Consider the following 19,187-nt stretch of genomic DNA (forward strand, 5'->3'; position numbering starts at 1 on the left):
TGGTGATATGCTTCCAAAACACAGTGATGGGACAGATATTGGATAGATATTCTGAGAGGGGAAAAATGGAAGAAATAAAATTTGGAATTGGTCTAAAACAAGTTCCAAACACAGCAGGGCAAATTCTATTAGGTTTTTAAGGCTTGGAAATGACCCTCTGTGGCTCAATTTTTTGTGTTCTGTTCTTTGGGCCCTCCAGAGTCACTCTCGATGGGCTCCCTGTCTTGGAAACATAGCACTCCACTCTCTGCTTCCATCAGCACATGGAGTTCTATCTGCATTTATGTATCTGTGTTCACATTTCCCATTGCTTATAAACACACTAGTTGTTGGATTAAGGCCCACCCAAATCCAACATTCTGAAAGAGATGGGAATACCAGAACACCTGACCTGCCTCTTGAGAAACCTGTATGCAGGTCAGGAAGCAACAGTTAGAACTGGACATGGAACAACAGACTGGTTCCAAATAGGAAAAGGAGTACGTCAAGGCTGTATATTGTCACCTGCTTATTTAACTTATATGCAGAGTACATCATGAGAAATGCTGGCTGGAAGAAGCACAAGCTGGAATTCAAGATTGCCAGGAGAAATATCAATAACCTCAGATATGCAGATGACACCACCCTTATGGCAGAAAGTGAAGAAGAACTAAAGAGCCTCTTGATGAAAGTGAAAGAGGAGAGTGAAAAAGTTGGCTTAAAGCTCAACATTCAGAAAACTAAGATCATGGCATCCGGTCCCATCAGTTCATGGCAAATAGGTTGGGGAAACAGTGTCAGGTTTATTTGGGGGCTCCAAAATCACTGCCAGATGGTGATTGCCAGCCATGAAATTAAGACGCTTACCCTTGGAAGGAAAGTTGTGACCAACCTGACAGCAATATGAAAAGCAGAGGACATTACTTTTGCCAACAAAGTCCGTTCTAGTCAAGGCTATGGTTTTTCCGTATCATGATATGGATGTGAGTTGGACTATAAGAAGCTGAGTGCAAAAGAAAGTAAGCTTTTTGAAATGTGGTATTGGAGAAGACTCTGGAGAGTCCCTTGGACTGCAAGGAGATCCAACCAGTCCATCCTAAAGGAAATCAGTCCTGAATATTCATTGGAAGGACTGATGCTGAAGCTGAAACTCCAGTACTTTGGCCACCTGATGCAAAGAGCTGACTCATTTGAAAAGACCCTGATGCTGGAAAAGATTGAGGGCAGGAGGAGAAGGGGATGACAGAGGATGAGATGGTTGGATGGCATCACCAACTCAATGAACATGGGTTTGGGTGGACTCTGGGAGTTGGTAATGGACAGGGAGGCCTAGCATGCTGTGGTTCATGGGTTGCAAAGAGTTGGACACAACCGAGCGACTGAACTGAACTGAAATCCAACATGACTTCTTCACTTGGTTCTATCTGCAAAGGCCCTATTTCCAAACATGATCATATTCATAGGTATCAGGAATTGGGACTTTCACATATCTTTGTGGGGAACACAATTCAACCTACAATAGATAAACACAAAGGAAAGATGAAGATAGTGATATAATATGCAGCCAAAGAAAAATTGTTGCAAAAAATATATGTCAAATTTTTCTTCTACTCTCATAGATAGGCAGTAAACTTAATTATCAACATAAAAAGGAAAATCTGATCATTTGCACAATCCATAATGTCCATAAGATTAAGAAAAAAGAAATAGTGCTATAAAAAGCACAAGTATTGCTAATACCAAAACCATAAAAAATAAATATCTAATTAAAGGATGTGTAAGATTACAGACATATCTTGGTTTATTGTGCTTTACTTTATTGCTCTTCAGACATACTGCATTTTTTTTATATAAATTGAAGGTTTGCGGCAGCCCAGCATCAAGTAAGTCTATTGGCACTATTTTTTCCAAAAGTGGTTGCTCACGTTGTGTCTCTGTGTCCCATTTTTTTAAGTCTCATAATCTTTGAGGCTTTTTCATTGTCACTGTGTTTGTTAGAGTGACCACTTCTAGCCTTGCATCCAGTTGTGGATCATATAGCAGCCATGTTTTTTTTGTTTATTTTTTTAACTCTTAACCAGATTTCACTCTTAACCAAAATTTCCTTCCATACTACCCAGGGGCCAGTCAATCATGTTCCTGGCTTTTGTAGGAAATATACTTAAAAATAATCCATAAGGCAATAATATGCCTCAAATGCCATAGTTTGTAAATTTTTTTTTAATCTGAATTTCTCGATCCTAGTCCAAAGCTATCTAAACAGTTGGTTTCTCCTCCACACCAAACCCGCCCTGATTTACATCAGATTAGACAAATTTTAAGCAGTTCCCTGGTTTTCAGAGCTACAGCCTCATCTGGGTAAAAAATGAATCGGACATTACTGGCCATGTCTTATCCATCCTGCCCCACTGTCTCTCTGCCTCTGCATCTACTTCCCTGAATCCCTACCTCTGGCCTGTCCAAACTTGAGCCACTGTAACTTAGGCCTCCGTGTGTTCCCTAAAGCCAGCAGTCCCTAACAGAATCTTATTCTCTTTGAGATTTACATATGCACATGTACCAAAAAAAAAACTTTAACAAGTATTTATTCTTGAGGCACAAAACAGCTGTGCAGAAACCAAACCGTCTTTATGTATTACAGTTAAAAGTAACTTAGGCCGTAAGCCTTCATTTCTGCTAATGGTGGAAAAGACATTCTTGTTTTTAAACTCTGTCTCTTAGCAATTGCTGTCTGTGCTCATCCCCGGTTCTTCTTTCTCCTAGGAGAGACAGAAGTTCTCAGGGCTTATGTGTCATCCTGGCTTGCAGGGCTGGGGCTTCTGGTCTGAGCCCCTCCTCTGACCTGGTCAGCACACCCTCATCTTTTTGCCTTAGGTGTTCGCTCCTTTCTGCTGCATCCAGAGTAGGTGTTCCCAGCTGGTGATGGGGCTCTGATAAAGCATATCTATCCAGCTCTGTTCAGGAAACTCTGTGGTCTTGCTGGCCCCTCAGCACTTGCTACAGCTGCTGATTCTCTGAGGCTCTCTCCTTGGAGTCTCTGCTAGGGGACCCCTCCTCTTAGCACCATGCTGACCCCATCAGAGAGAATGTTCAGAGTTCTCAACTACATTTCATAATCCCTCGAATATAGACAGTGTTTTGGAATTCCTAAATGCACCCACGGAGAAAGGGATTTGAAGGTCAGGCAGTGGAAGACATTCTCTGTTTGAATCATTGCCCCCACTGTCTCCATCTACTAAAGCAGCCCCGCACAGACAATGGGGCCTGAGAGGCGTTCCTTCCAGAATTCCACATGGCAAGTGAGACACCAGCTCCTCCTCTTTTCAGAAACCTCAGCCCTCTAGAGGTCTCAGTCTCCTACCCCTGGCTTTCATGGCAGAGAGACAAGAGTAAGACCCTCTCTGGCCTCTACGCTCATGTTCTTCCTCGAAAATCCTCCCTAAGTGCCTCCCTTCATTAAGACAGAGGGTCTAAAGGCCCTCCATGCCCAGGTGGGGAAGGAAAGCTGACCCTAGGGCTTAGATTCCTCCACAGACTCTGATGCAGGGTGTAAACGCGATTGTTCCATCCCAAGGTTTTGCTGTTAGTTTACCAAGTCAGATTTTTGAATTTCAGTGAAATCTTTTTTTCTTCCAAAGTGGCTCGTAAAAGTATTATGGCTTTTCGAGTACTGTGTCTGCTGTGGACTGCAAAAAAAAAAAGACAAAATCTGAAGCCGAGTCAGGACAGTGGAAGAAACAAAATGCCACTGTTTCAATTACAGTGGGGACCTTGGACCATGATTAGGAATTAGTAAAAATGAAAGAAGCATCAGTCAGCATTTTAAAGACAGTGTATTTTGTAGCATCATGTAAAATTGTAATCTAGGCTTATGATACAGTTTATAACTTTTTATAGTACCATTATTATAATGATATTATTTGGGGCTTTCTTTAAAAAGATAGTACTTAAATTCCTTTGTTTACTTTTGAAAATGAAACCAACACACTTATTTGTTTGTTTTGATTTCAAAGTCAAACATTTAAAGTCTTCTATAGTGTGAAATTATTCAAAAAGGCATGTGTATTTTGCAAATTACTTTATTATTTTTACATTTCAACACATTTCTTGTTGAAATAATACCATGCAATATTTAATAAAAAAATTTAGAATCACTCAGCTTCACCATTTTATGTGGCTAAGGGGTACGCTGCTGCTTCTGCGGCTTAGTCGCTTCAGTTGTGTCCACCTCTATGCGACCCTGGACTGTAGCCTACCAGGCTCCTCTGTCCATAGGATTCTCCAGGCAAAGAATACTGGAATGGATTGTCATGCCCACCTGCAGGAAGGAGGTATGCTATAAGTTACTAAACTAATTCCGCATTACCAGATATCAATCCAGTGTTTTTTCTAATTATGCCTGGCTATGGATGATGACTTAATGAGTAACTTTGCAAGCATATGTTTTCTTTACAAGGTTACTTGTTTGTGACCAAGTACCAAGTTTTTGATTATTGAGTCAAAGTGTAGAACTGGATCCAATTAATTTGTCTCCACAAGATACAAAGGTTTCCCCTGTGCCTCTCCATTCTAAACTCAATGCCTGGTAATACTGCCTCTGAGTACTTTAATTAAGATAACTGCAATAAAATATTTTATATAAAAGAAGGCATTACTTTTTTTTTCTATAAGAAAGTGACCTTTTGCTCTTTTTTCCTATTTACACAATATATTATAAAACAGCCTCAGAAGTTGAATGAGTTTAAACCCAGTAACCTTTAATGATATCTACAATCATTTTTTCCAATAGTTTCAGGGTTCAAGCTAACTTATTGCCATATAATGTGAGTCAGAGTGCAAAGTGAGACAAGTTCTACATGTTGCCTTTTATGTAGATAAAACCCTAAATGAGCATATTGGTGCTATCTGGGGTGCCACATAACTTAAAATAGATAGTAAAATTATAAAATGAGATTGCTTCTATAATTTGTTCTATTTAACTTGTATCACTGTGGTACGTGTTACACCTGAATAACCCAGGGAAGTACTGATAAATTCTGTGTCTGTTTATCTGTGTGTATTTTTAAATACATAGGTGTCCTGAAAACTTGAAACATAACCTTTTGTGTCAACACCAGGGTTTTATAGAACTTTTCAAAATGTCTTTACTCCTAACTGTATTATGCAAAAGACTATCGCCATATATATCTAAACTCATAACAGGAAGACCAGTGTCACGATGACCTTGAGACTGTTATTTTAGAAATGTATCTATTGATTTGTAGTGTTTTGTGAAGAACACAGTAGTCAAAGTAGAAAGTTACTACAGCTACCTCATATGCTGTATATTTGTATAACCGAGAGCTGCTCAATTAAGTTAAACCACGTAAAGGAAGTATCTCATGTCCAGTGAAATGAGTTCTAGGAAACTGAACTCTACAGAATTGAATTAACATCTGAGTTCTGCTATGGAAGACAAGACTTTGCCTCTCTCTGGACTTCAGTTTGGACATCTGCAATAAATAAGGAAGAGGCACACAAGATACCTTCTAAGACTTGTTCAAAACATGGAGTGTTGTTATGCTATGCAAAGGCCATCAACAGCCGCAAAGCTTTAGCATGAAAGGATTCAGTGACAATAACCAACATATTAAGTTGTAATTATAATTACCAAGCAAATGTGCAATATACACAGACATTCCTTTATTTCCTTCTTTATGTGTAGGCAGTATCAGGGGTAGCCAAATATTCGTAGTATTAAAGTCTGTATCATGCTTTTATACTTAGTGATCAACAAAATAGTGGATGCTGTTATTACACAGCCCAGTCATTAAGTTATGGGCCTCGAGGATTGTTTTCTCAAACCATTCTTAAAAATACAGCTTTATAGACAAAGAAAAAGAAGAAAAATGAAAAGCTGACTTCAAAATCAGAAGATCACATCATCTCCTTTGCTCACTCTGTCATTATATTTCTGATTCTGCCTCCCTTGGGAAGCCTTTTCTGATGTTTCCAACTCGGAGTTCTCTCTCTCTCTGTCCCTCTCTCACTTCCTCTCTCCCTCCCTCCTTCTCTCCTTTTCTGTATCACTCTTCTATAATTCTACTTCCTTCATGCACCTTATCAGAGAAGGCAATGGCACCCACTCCAGTACTCTTGCCTGGAAAACCCCATGGATGGAGGAGCCTGGTGGGCTGCAGTCCATGGGGTCGCTAAGAGTCGGACACGACTGAGCAACTTCACTTTCACTTTTCACTTTCATGCATTGGAGAAGGAAATGGCAACCCACTCCAGTGTTCTTGCCTGGAGAATCCCAGGGATGGGGGAGCCTGGTGGGCTGCCGTCTGTGGGGTCGCACAGAGTCGGACACGACTGAAGCCGACTTAGCAGCAGCAGCAGCAGCATGCACCTTATATTTTCAAAGCACTTAGCTTTCCTCTTTTTAATTAGCACTGGGTAATATTCCTAATATCTCCTACCAAATTTTAAATCCTTTATGAGGGTAGGATTTTCTTTTATCATCTGCATATTGCTCAAAATACTTCATATCTTAGCAGTAAGCATTATGTTACTTGTTGAATTGAATCAATACTAATCTAATTAATGAGCTCAACATTGTTATTTCCTATGAGAGTATTTATATGAGTGAGTGTTGATACCAAGCTTCCCCAATAGGTCTTAAGTGATGCAATTACACAGGAGCCCAAAATACAATCCACATTTTTTTATTTGATTCTCAGGGTACATCTGAATGACATAAGCTGGGTTTATGAAGTCATGGGAACCATGAAAACACTTGTACCAGTGCACAAAGATGATCCTGTGACATGCCTGTCCAAGAGATTACATTGCGTGCTTCTTTCAGATTGTCCCTTTGCAAAATCACGAGTAGACTTACAGATCTACCAGGTGAAAAGAGAGCATACGCCCACATCTGCTGCTGTCACAGAAACAATTGTGTTTACCCTCAACTGCGGGGTTTACCTTTCTTACTCATCACTACTCTGTAACATCTGAATGAGCAGGAACCTTGGAGGTGACTTTTTGTGAAAAGCTTGAAAAAGACCTTTAAGACCACAGATAGCATACAGATAAAATCAGAGTCACAGTTTTCTAATCACAACACTTCTCCAGGGAATTTGTTATTCTTATACAAGTTGTGGGTTCAATCCCTAGGTTGGGAAGATCCCATGGAGGAGGGCACAGCAAACCACTCCAGTATTCTTGCCTGGAGACTCCCCATGGATAGAAGAGCCTGGTGGGCTACAGTCCCATAGGTTCACAAAGAGTTGGACGTGACTGAAGTGACTTAGTGTACATGCATACAAGTCAACGCAAATCAGTTATAAAACATTTTACGTTGCTAAAATGAAACCTGCCTTTAGCTATAATGTTAGGCAAGATTTTATTAAGATATTTTGCATAAATAACTCAATGAAGTCATGACTTAAAATGCCCAACCTGTGTTTTGCAGATAGAAGTTTATAATATGCCATGAAGAAGAAAACAATATTTCACATCAAATATAAAATGTAATTTTCACAAATCTTGGAAAAAATGTCTTTACATAAATTAAAACATAATCTATAGAGCATTTTAAGTGAGTCAATTTACGGTCTTTATGGACTTTATAAGGTCTCATTTAAACCACTTTGGTTATATGTTGTTTTATGGTTAAGTTTCATTTTCAACAAGTCAAATGAAAGCAAAACTCTGACAAACATACCTGCCAAATTTTGCCCCAAACTGAAAATAGTGTAAGTTTTTGGATTGTCCAAAACTTGTTTGGCCTGTTGTGGAGGACTTTCTAACTTATGAGTAGAGAAAATGTTAGGAAGTTTACAGCCATATGGTTCGCATACCCATGGAATGATGAAACAAAGGATCTTACTTTGTATTTGTTGTCTGGGAGTTTGATGAATCTGTATTCTGTTGCTCAGCTAGATCAGATTGGGGAGTCTTATTGCTTTTGAATCTCTCTCTCATGTTAAATGCAATTGTCTGTATATATGTTAGATAGTGCTGGTTAAATGAAAGAATGTAATAAAGCTCAGATAATAGGAAGAGAATCTAAGTAAGACTAAGTCAGAAACACCTATGAATCATAGGCAACATCTCTGATACCTCACTTTATCTGCATCTGCATAAACCTCCACCATCAAAATTCAATGCCAACTTACTTGCTTTACACATCTCTCCTGATCTCCTTTCTCAAAATTTCTACAAAGCTTTTGCCCTTCAGACTGTACATCTTAGCAAAATTCAATGGGTACGATATTTCTTCTTCATCTGTTTTGTCTTGCTCCACATTTGGGGGGATTATAAGTATCTTGAAAAGAGACAATGTCTCTTTGCTTTGTGTATTTTTCAAAGTGACTAGCACAGAGTAGTACCCTATTAAATGTATAAATTCAAACTTCCTAAAAAGAAATTGTGTTTTGGTAAAATGCACTCCAAATTATTAACCTTTTTTATTGGTAAAAATCCATGTACCCATGGGATATCTTATTTGCAGTAAATTCTAGTAGAATACTTGTGTGATTTTAATGACTACCTGAAGTCTACATTACCTAAGATGCACCATGACACAAATACACAGGGTGGAAGAGAAAGGTAATTAGAAGATTCAGGTGTTTTGTACGCCTTTTCTTGCATGCAGCTGCTGTTATCTCTACTTATCGTTGATGTATCATTTTACATTCTGGCAGCAATGATTATTCCTAATTATACACAGGAAAATAAACAGTAGTATATGTTTAATACAAACCGTCTGTCGTTTGGGAAGTCATGTCAAATGGTTAATCATGTTTAAGACTAACAGTACCAGGTTGAGGGACAGAAATCTACTGGGAAATAACAACTTCCTCTCTTCTAAATCTTGATTTAAAATGTAATCTGAAGGTCAGAAAAAATGGCTTCAAGATACATGTTAGCATTTTTACTGAAGATTAGTTTCTCCTTTTACATGAAGAATTCTTCTGGATTAGATAACACATCCACCCCTTCTTGCTTGGGTTTCCCTGCAGGCAGCAGTATCTTCCCTTTACTGCTCATCTCCCATCTTCAGCCACTTACCGCTTGTCCCGCGGTTAGAACAAGGCAGAAGAATCCAACATTTGTGCTGCAGCTCAACCAGTTTCTAGCTGACAAGAAATGCTTAGCAGGTTTTTTTTTTTTTCCCCCAATTTCTCTGGTAAGGGAGATTATTATGGTTTTACCGAGGCTTAACTCTGCCTTGCAAGTAAGAACTATTCCTTCACATTAGTCCAGTGAAATTAAGTACATTTAAAAATATATATATTGTTTTTTAGTCTGCAATCAGTGTACTGGGAAGAATTATTTACCTTGAGTAAGTGGGCAGGTAGCTATTTTAAAACAAGTTTGGATAATGTCATAACTGTTGATAACTTTGGAAAGAAAAATCAAAGAGGGCACAAAACTAACGGTCACATTTATGGTCCCTCAAAATATTCCCAGACTTGTGCATATCTACCTGTGATTACATGGCAACTACTCATTTGCAAAAGCTTATATATTTTGTGAGGAAATATTAGGGTTCCCTAATAGAGAAAGCAAGGGAATTCCAGAAAAATATCTACTTCTGCTTCATTGTTTGCAAACAAAGGTCTGTATAGTCAAAGTTACCGTTTTTCCAGTAGTAATTATTATGGATGTGAGAGTTGGACCAAAAAGAAAACTAAGCATCAAAGAACTGATGCCTTCAAATTATGGTTCTAGAGAAGACCTTGAGTCCCTTGGACTGAAAAGGGAGCAAACCAGTCAGTTCTAAAGGATATCAATCCTGAATATTCATTGGAAGGACTGACGTGGAAGCTGAAGCTCCAATACTTTGGCCACCTGATGCAAGGAGCCAACTTATTGGAAAAGACCCTGATGCTGGGAAAGACTGAAGGCAAAAGGAGAAGAGGGCAGCAGAGGATGATGTAGTTAGATAGCATCACTGACTCAATGGACATGAGTGTGAACCAACTCCAGGGAATAGTAGAAGACAGGAGCCTGGCGTGCTGCAGTCTGTAGAGTCTCAAAGAGTCAGACACACCTTAACAACTGAACAACAACAATTAGGGTTCCCGCTAACAGCTACAACATTGTCAGCTGGGGAGACTCCTAGAAGGTCTGCTGTTTCTGAATCTTTCAGTGACTCTGGTGTCAATCGCAGATCTCATTCAGACCTTGCCGATACTTTGAACATCATAAAGCCAAGCATTTAAAATTTTAATACTCTGTAGTAAAAAAATATATAAATAATGGGAATCTCATTTTACTAGAAGCTACAATGTGTAGTGACTTATATCTGCAATGAATTGTTTCTCCTCCACACCAAACTTGAAGAATGCCAAAGAAATATGCATGACTGAATAAATAATCTAGTATTTCAGGAGAATGGGTATACAGACAGTGGCTAATTGTGGAAGAAGAGGTGAAGGAAAATCGGGTGTGTGTTATGAGAAAATAGGGGGAAAACCAACCACAATTTGGGCTGAACAGAGGAGAATCATAAAAGCTGTCAGCAGGGTCTGATCATAAGTGAACATATTTCCAAGGAATAGTAGACATTGTACATTCCAAGAACAGAAGAGAAAAAAAAACAGACGATTATATTCCAGTAACATGAAGTCGAGATCCTGATGCTTTAGGGTCCTGTTATTCCCCATGACCACTCACCTATTAATAAAATGCCAAAAATAGAGAAACAGAGACCACATTCTTCATCCCTATAAGTTGACACAGCTATTCATCTTTAGTGAGATGAAGGTCATAGAAAAACCTGGTTTTATGAGCAAGAGGAGTCAAGAAATAAACACTCAATTTGCCATTAGCCATTATGAATAAGGCAGCAAAATTAATTTATTTTAATGCTATACCCAAGAGGCACATGTTTTCCTTTCTATGTGATTATGAAAATACTGAATTCCCCCTGAGGAAAGAAGTCCTTTTTTTAGACTTCAAGAACAGACAACCCAATTTTCTCTGAGTTTGTTCTTTCTCCTTTGAGAGCATACTTAATTTGTTAATGCAGGAGTGCATTTGTCACCAATAAAATTCATCTTCACTCTATAAACAGACTGCCTGAAATTAGTCCTGATCGAGAGAAAGCTAGAGAGAGTGTATTTGGTTGTGTGTTATGAAAACATAATTCAACGGTTTAATTTGTAATAAATTTTTTTTACCTCGAACCATTGCACAAGTAACAGAAAAAAATATACTGAAAGACCATGCTTTTATTCACCTTTTGACTTTCATGATTATGAATCCAAAAAGCAAACTCTTTTCTTTAATAGGGGTTTCACTGATGTTAAATGGAGCCAAAGGCTGTCAGAGTGTATTGCTTTCAACACTGTTATTTATCAACAAGCAGTGAAATTGTGGCTGTTTGTAAGGCACTATGTTAAGAGTTCAGAAAGAAATAAAAAATGAATGGGACAGGGCAGCTGCCCTCAAGTAATGTACAACCTACAAAGGACATCCACACTGACATAAATACTGCCTTCCAGGGCACAAGGGAAGAAGAGTCATGAGTGCATTTGGTTAGACTGCATATGACAGAAACCTCAGCTAAACTAGCTTAATGATAAGGAAATTTGGTGTGATGCAAAAGATGAAGTACAGAGTTGAGGCAGGCTGCAGGGGTTCAACTGTGGCACCCAGCATGCACTTCCCCCCATCCCTCTCAAGCTGCCAATCACAGCATTGATTCACCCTAAGGCTTCTGGCTTTGCTGGAAAATGGCTGCCGCTACCAAGCAGAGCAACATGCTTCTTTTTTTATCCAGCAGAAGAGAAAAACTGAGTTCTTTCTCCCAAATCCCTTTCTTAGTATTGCACTGGCTCATGTCCACACTCATGGCTGATAAGAGGGATGGGATTACCTTGAATGACTTAGACTAATCTGTAGGGTAGAAGAGAGGGTGGAGGAAGCAAGGACAATAGGAACCGAGGTATAGCAAAGGAATTAGACCTGAAGCAGATCCCCAAACTCCTGTAGCTTCCTTGGGGTTTGGTGGGTTATCTTGAAGTTCAGAAGTGCCAGCAGAATAGGCAAGAGGCAGTACTTAGTATGGGGAAAATGTTTTCAAAGCCTCTGAGAGATGATTCATTATGCCTCTGTGACATTTCTAAATCTGGGTAAGAGGAATACCTCAGTATTCTCCCAAAGTCAGATAATCATTCTAAAGTGGTTGCCAAGCAGTTTTTAAACTGATATTTCTAGCTCCTTCCAAAACAGTCTGTCACTAAACTCACCCACTCTACATAGGAGGGGAAGAAGCTGCAGTGATATTACTTTTTATAGAGACGTTAATTCTTCAGTTTTGTCAGCTTTTGAAGGGTAATACGATGCTTTCAATCTTATTATACCTCTTGTCTGTGGGCACCCTACCCTATTCTGAGTCCATACCTGGTCCTTTGCACTGAACTATAAGATTGCTTGATTATTTTTTTAAATCTTTAATGTTTACAATGTGTCACATGCTGGTATAAGCTCATTACAGGTGTTAGAAGCTCATTACAGGCAAAACTCATTTGATTTTCATAACAAGCCCTGAAATAGGAATTATAGTATTCTAACTTTACAGGTGAGACAACTGAGCCACAGAGAGACTGAGTAGCTAACCCAAGATCACAGCAGTCAGTGGCAGAGCTGGGATTTAAATCCAGACATTCAAGGCCCAGAGTCTATATTCTGGCCTAGAATACCACAGAATTACATATAAACTATCGACTTTCTTTACCAAACAAGAAGTAAAATTTCAGTGATTGATTCACATTTACCTCAGGTACTGTCAAAATGTCACCATTTTGAACTCTTTAGTCAGAAGATAGGACTGAAAGGAAGTAACTGTGGCCAGTGAGTGAGAGATACGGCAGGGTACAAGAGACTTGAGAAGGGCTATGCTGAAAACTTTAAACTTTATCCTAAGTGTGGTAGGTAATACTTTCTGAAGGGTAATCAGAAAACTTAGATAACAGCATTCAAATAAGTCAATAATGCAATAATGAGGAAGAGAGTATTGTTTCTGCGAGAAGTTGGAGGAGAAAGGGAGTAAACATTTGTTGAACACCCAATGTACGAAGGGACAGTGCCTGATGCCTTGCGCGTGATTCGTCATTCAGCAAGAACTTTTCAAGGTTTAATTCCCCCCAGTAGAGAGCTTGGAAAATTTAGGTAACCTGCCTATCATCTCAGGAAAGACCTAGAATTTGAAATACATCTGATCTCAAAACCAATACCTTTTTTTGCCCACCACCCATTAGGAAGCCCCCAGAGCTTCTCCATGCCAAAGACCCAAAGAGAAAGGATTTCTTCCCACACACCATTATTCATCCTGTGACATGATAGCCTCTTTAAAGAAAAATAATAGCTGTATATAAGAAAAACTAAGTATCACTGAGAAACTTCTCTCAGATCTTTTAATTACAGACATCAGTGAATAAAGACCTGAATATGTGAGCAAAAGAACAAACAAACGAACGAACAAAAACCACTGGATAGCCAGCCAGGACAGAAACTTGATCACCACTAAAGTATCTTCTCTGCTTCCCTGAAAAAGGAGAAATTAAACACCACCCCCTACCCCAAGCACCATGTGCCCAGGGAGAGCACAGAATTCCCGGGATCTTCCTTGAGTTGCCCAGGGCATCATTGTATATACTTGCAAAGTACGCCAGCCCTAAAGGATGTGAAGTGCATTTCTGTTTCTCATACGGTGACCCTGCACGCCTCAGCTTCTAGCTAGAGAGCAAGCTTCGGGAGAAGAAGCTCATTACTCACGAGGGCTAAGTCTTTGTTATGTTCCCATGAATAACTTATAGCTGTGTGGCCTCATGAACAGCGGCCCCGACCGGGCTGACGTGATGGTCATACACCGAATCCTGATCCACCCTCCCAGGAGAAAACGGGAGTATTTGCTCGGTTCATGTTTCGCCAAGAGAGGCTCTTCAACTATTTATAAGTTGAATAGAAATTTCTACTACTTCAGCTGACATGGTGGCTCTACCTAGCAACTGATAAGAGGGATCCATCTAGAGCCTTTAGGAAGCCAGCTTTGGCAAAGGGCAGTAGTGGTAGGGAAGGGGACCAGGTCGTCACCAAGGGAAGCTCTCCTCCAGCACGCTCCGCTCCCCTCCTCCTCACTCAGTCTTCTCCTGCTCCACCACAACTAAGACCTCATGTCTACGGCTTGTCTAGAATGGACATTGCCACTAACTTTTTGCAAACATGCCCATAGGTAGGTTCCTGTGCCTTATCAATGCTTATTGAGGATGCGCTGAAACTGATCAGAATCTCAGTGTCCTTCTTTTTCTGGAAGGAGGGCTGTCACCTCTAATTCAGTCCTATCCAATTCAAAACAGATTTGCTGAGGACCTTCAATGTACTGGTTCTGGGATTTTAAAGATTAATAAAATTCAGTCCTTTCCCTCCAAAGGCTTAAAACCGTATAGAGAAACAGAAGCACTGAAAGTATTGTCTAACATAACTGCTCTGCCCTGGAAAAGACACAAGGAGCCGAGGAGGTCACTTAACCCAAGCTGAAGGATTACCTGATGAATAACGTGTGCAGACCCAGTGCTGTGTACATTCCTCACCTTATGTAATCCTCACAACAGCCCTCCCCGTAAGTCTAGTCCTACTACTAAACTGATTTTTCTGGTCAGGTCTCCCAGGCTCAGAGATGTTAAATGGTTTGCTCAATCTGACAAAGCAAGTGACAGATATAAAATTTAAACAGCCCAGACTAACCACAAAGACCATGCACTTACTAATAAAACTGTATTACCTCTCAAAAGCAATTTACAGAGTTTAATGTTCATGACTATATTAATTTATTGTTCAAGAAACAGTTGCCAAATCTCTCATATGTTCAAGGCACTAAAAGGAACAAAACAGCATTATGGGGTGGTTCTGGATCTCTGGTTCTTGCCTTTGAAGATCATCCTAGGTGAAGAGTCTTAAATGACAGCATTCAGTCAATCTGAATATTCTGGAAACATTTGCAGAATACTGTTTTGTACTACCATACTTGATTCTGAGAATATGGCTGCTGCTGCTGCTGCTAAGTCACTTCAGTCGTGTCCGACCCTGTGCGACCCCATAGACGGCAGCCCACCAGGCTCCCCCGTCCCTGGGATTCTCCAGGCAAGAACCCTGGAGTGGGTTGCCATTTCCTTCTCCAATGCAGGAAAGTGAAAAGTGAAAGTGAAGTCACTCAGTCGTGTCTGACTCTTAGCAACCCCATGGACTGCAGCCTACCAGGCTCCTCCATCCATGGGGTTTTCCAGGCAAGAGTACTGGAGTGGGTTGCCATTGCCTTCTCCTGAGAAAATGGAGTGATCTTAAAAAAAAAAAAAAGAAAAATCTCTGTCCTCTTGGAATTTATATTTTGGAACATATGCAAATAAACATGTTGAAATTCATGTTGAAGATGGTAAGGGCTATAAAGAAAAGTCAAATTGAGCAAGGGGCTGAGGGCACAGTGAGTGACTGAATGAAGAGCTTAGCATTTTGAATCAGCTATTCAGTGAAAGCGTCTCTGATAATTGGAGGAGAAACCTGAATAAGGTGAAGAAACGTGTAATGTGATCATCTTTGTTAAGAGTATCTATGGTGCTCGCTTCGGCAGCACATATACTAAAATTGAGGAGTATCTATGGCTAGGCAGGAGCAACGGAAACTGCAAAGACTCAAAAAAAATAGAACAGATTTAGAGGTAACAGGAATGGCAACGGGCCAGATCACAATGAGAGACTGGGAGCATTAGGAGATAGGTGAGAGGTCAAAGGACAGGTTATCCAGGGCTTTGTCAACAGTGTACAAAGTTCCCCGTTTTCTTTGCAAGAGAAAGGAAAACCACTGGAGAACTCTGAATGGGAGTGGGGGTGTCATGCTCTGATTAAATTTTTAACCATTCTGGCCTCTCTGTCAAGAACTGATTATGGAGACAAATAAGTACAAACAGGAAGTCCAATTAGAAGATCATACAAGCCTAAATTTGAGATGATAGTAGGTTAAACTAAGGGGGAAACCGTGAAGGCTGTCATATTGGGGATATATTTTTCATGGTAGTGCTGACAGACTAGATTAGATGTGGGCTGTGAGGAAAAAGAAGACTGAACACGCTTAAATCACTGGAACAGTGCCTGGGACTGAGGTTGTTCTCAACATGCAGGAAATCTGCTCCTTACCTAGGGGAAATAGGTCTCAGACTAACTAATCACATATAGGGTCCATAAGAGGAGCCCAACAGCAGTCTAACCTCATGGCCACCACCCAGCCATGAGCAAGTAGATAATATTCCACCTCAGTTGCTTTGATCAAATTGCTAAGTAGCTTCTATTTGGGTTCAAATAAACCAATGTGAAGAATTACTAAAAGAAATTTGGTTTTATCAAGTGTGAGGGAACTCCTTGGTGAAACTGTCACTACTGTAAGCAGAACACAGTTCTATTTATTGTACAACTCAAACATTGCTTTACAAGAGAAGTCTTCCATGGACCTCTTCCACCTACATTAGGTCATCTTGTTACAGCCTCTCAGCACTTCTGTATCTTTCCAGCATAACTCGTGTCAGTTTGAAATTTGGTGAATATATATAGCCGATTAATATTTGCCCCCATGCAAACTACCATCCCACCCTTTTTAACTTTGAAGTATTTGCCTAGGGAAAAATACAGTAAGCACTCAAAAATATTTCTTGGAAAATGAGTTAGCACTTCCATGTTACAACACAGTATTCACAACAGCCAAGAAAAAGAAACAAAAAACTAAATATCTAGAAACAGATGAATGAATGAATGAAGAAAATGAATATACATGCAGTGGAATACTATCAAGCCTTTTTTAAAAAAAGGAAAGTCTGTAGTAAGCAGCAACATGGATAAAACTTGAGAACATTATGTTGAGTGAAACAAGCTAGTCTCAAAAAGACAAATACTACTTGATTCCACTCATATGAGTCATCTAAAACAGTCAAATTCATAGAATCTAAGAGTGGAATAGTAGTTGCCAGGGGCTGGGAGGAAAAGGAAATGAAGAGTTAGTAATCAACAGGCATGAAGTTTCAGTTAACAAAGATGAATAAACTCTGTACAACATTGTGCCTATGTTAAATAATAATGTGTTTTACACTGACAATTTTACTAAAGTATAAGTCTCATAGTAAGTGATTTTATAACAATAACATAATTATTAAAAATAATAAAAATGTATTTAAAGTATATTTCATTTTTAAAACAGAGAGCAAATGACCTATGAAGAAAACTAGAATGAAATTTAATGATTATGAGCACTTAACTCAATTTTAAAAATTCTATTTATAATCACTAATTATCCTACGAGAATGTACAGAATTCATTTCAACAGAGCCAGAGCTGCCACAGAGAAATGCTTCTTACAAGTCATCTAGAACTTTAGGCTGTGATAAAAGTTTATGGCTTTAGTATCAGGGTATCTGAGATTGATTCGGTATTGATTTAGAATAACTGGTCTCTATAGGTATACACATGAAGTGTGTCTCACCTAGATTACAGCCGTAGCCTCCCAACTATTTCCTTGCTTCCATCTTGCCCTGTTAAAATTTTCAACACAGCAGCCTGATTGACTCTTTCAGAATACATCACTCTTTTATTCCCCCACCCCCATCTCTCTCAGAATAAATGCCAATATCCTTATAATGGTCTCCAACACCTTTATCAATCAGGGACCTGGAAGGAAAGTAGGTAGCAAAATTAAACTGATAATAGAAGGGAGTTTAATAAAGGGACTACTTACAAAGCTGAGGGTGAGGCTTAAGAAGCTCATTTATAGATACTGCACTAACCCTGAGGCTAGCAGCCCTGGAGAGCTATCACCATCTCTTGTCCTAACGGGGCAAGAGGAGCCCCGGGAAGCAGCTTGGAGGGGGCTGCCTGGCAGAAGCTGTGGCCTTTGGTAAAAGGATAAAGTCACTGAGCAGCAACCCAGCAGGGAAGAAGCCAGGGAAATAAATGTCCTGACCCTGGCATTCCCCGGCTCTTGCATCTTCTGTCTGGAACTCACATTGGCTAAGCCCCGCTGGAAGGTGACAGGCCAAGGAGTCTGTTGATATAGTCCATACACCTCTCCCTTCCAGGGCACAGAGCATGGCAGAGAAGAGAGAATACTGGATCTGGAGAAGCAAAGGGAAAATGTCCAGCTAATGTCCTGTGCGATCTTTCCCTTGCCTCTTCTTTGTTCCTCCTGCTGCGGTCATTCTGACCACCTTTATCCTGACACTCCAGGCACTGTGCAGCTTCAGGGTTTATGTATTTGCTATTCCCTCACTTGGAACACTTTTTCTCTGCTGTCTGCACAGCTCATCCCCTACTTTCTTCAAGCTGAAATGCTAGCTTCTCCATGCTACATACCTAAAAACCTATTTAAGATTATAAATCACCTCCCCCAGTATCCTAATCTCCTTAACTCTCTTCTACCTTTTCTTTTCCCCATAATATTTAAAACATACTATATCATATATGATCTAGGTTTGCATATTTCATTATGTAGCTTTTATTGCATCTATTGTTGTCAGCCTTCCTTGCTAGAATATAGGCTCCAAGGAAATGATCTTCATTGTGTATTTTTTTCTTTTTTGGTTGATATATTCTAATGCCTAGAAATAGTACAAAACAAAACACATAAACAAGTAGAGGGAAATAATCATCTTAAGTGCAGTATTCAAATACTCTCACAAATAGCATGTTGAATTTGGTTTATAAACACAGGTAGAAATAAATAGCTATATTAAAATCAAACAATACTGCTCCCTTTTCTACCCTCAAGAGATAAATTAAGGTTAAATCTTGACCTTGATTGAGATTAAGTCTGACCAACTGTTGAATGAATTTTTCTCCCTCTGTAGATAGCTGCACTTAAAATGGTTCCTGAGTGGAAGCTCATTCTTTTACATTTCATTAAACTAATTCAAGAAAGGATGGTGAGCCAAAGACTATATTCTCTTGAGTCTGACCTCTTCAGTGAAGGTGGATGGAATCATATGAAACTCTGGTTATACCCTTTGAAAATACTAAGAATCATCAGAAAAGAATACAGTGAAGTCACTCTCCAGGAGGTGCTTAATTGCGCTGAAGAACAAATAAAATCACTCATACAGTATATAATTGTATATCTTGGTAATCTCTTAAAGAAACCTGTAGATCTGTGAAGTAACAAGAGTTCTAAAGAGCATAGAGATA

The 19,187-nt window shown here is 39.5% G+C and overlaps 1 long non-coding RNA gene across 1 annotated transcript; it reads right to left on the reverse strand.

The window, feature by feature from the left end:
* Positions 1-4,134: 4,134 nt before the first annotated feature.
* On the reverse strand, positions 4,135-17,868 carry LOC122427374. Its single transcript, XR_006265407.1, has 2 exons — positions 17,746-17,868; positions 4,135-4,297 (listed from the first exon to the last, which is right to left on the reverse strand). It is a non-coding gene; the product is annotated as an uncharacterized LOC122427374 (long non-coding RNA).
* Between the last annotated feature and the right edge of the window lie 1,319 nt (positions 17,869-19,187).

The sequence above is a fragment of the Cervus canadensis genome, chromosome 25 (genome assembly GCF_019320065.1).
Source record: "Cervus canadensis isolate Bull #8, Minnesota chromosome 25, ASM1932006v1, whole genome shotgun sequence".
Taxonomy (NCBI): Eukaryota; Metazoa; Chordata; class Mammalia; order Artiodactyla; family Cervidae; genus Cervus; species Cervus canadensis.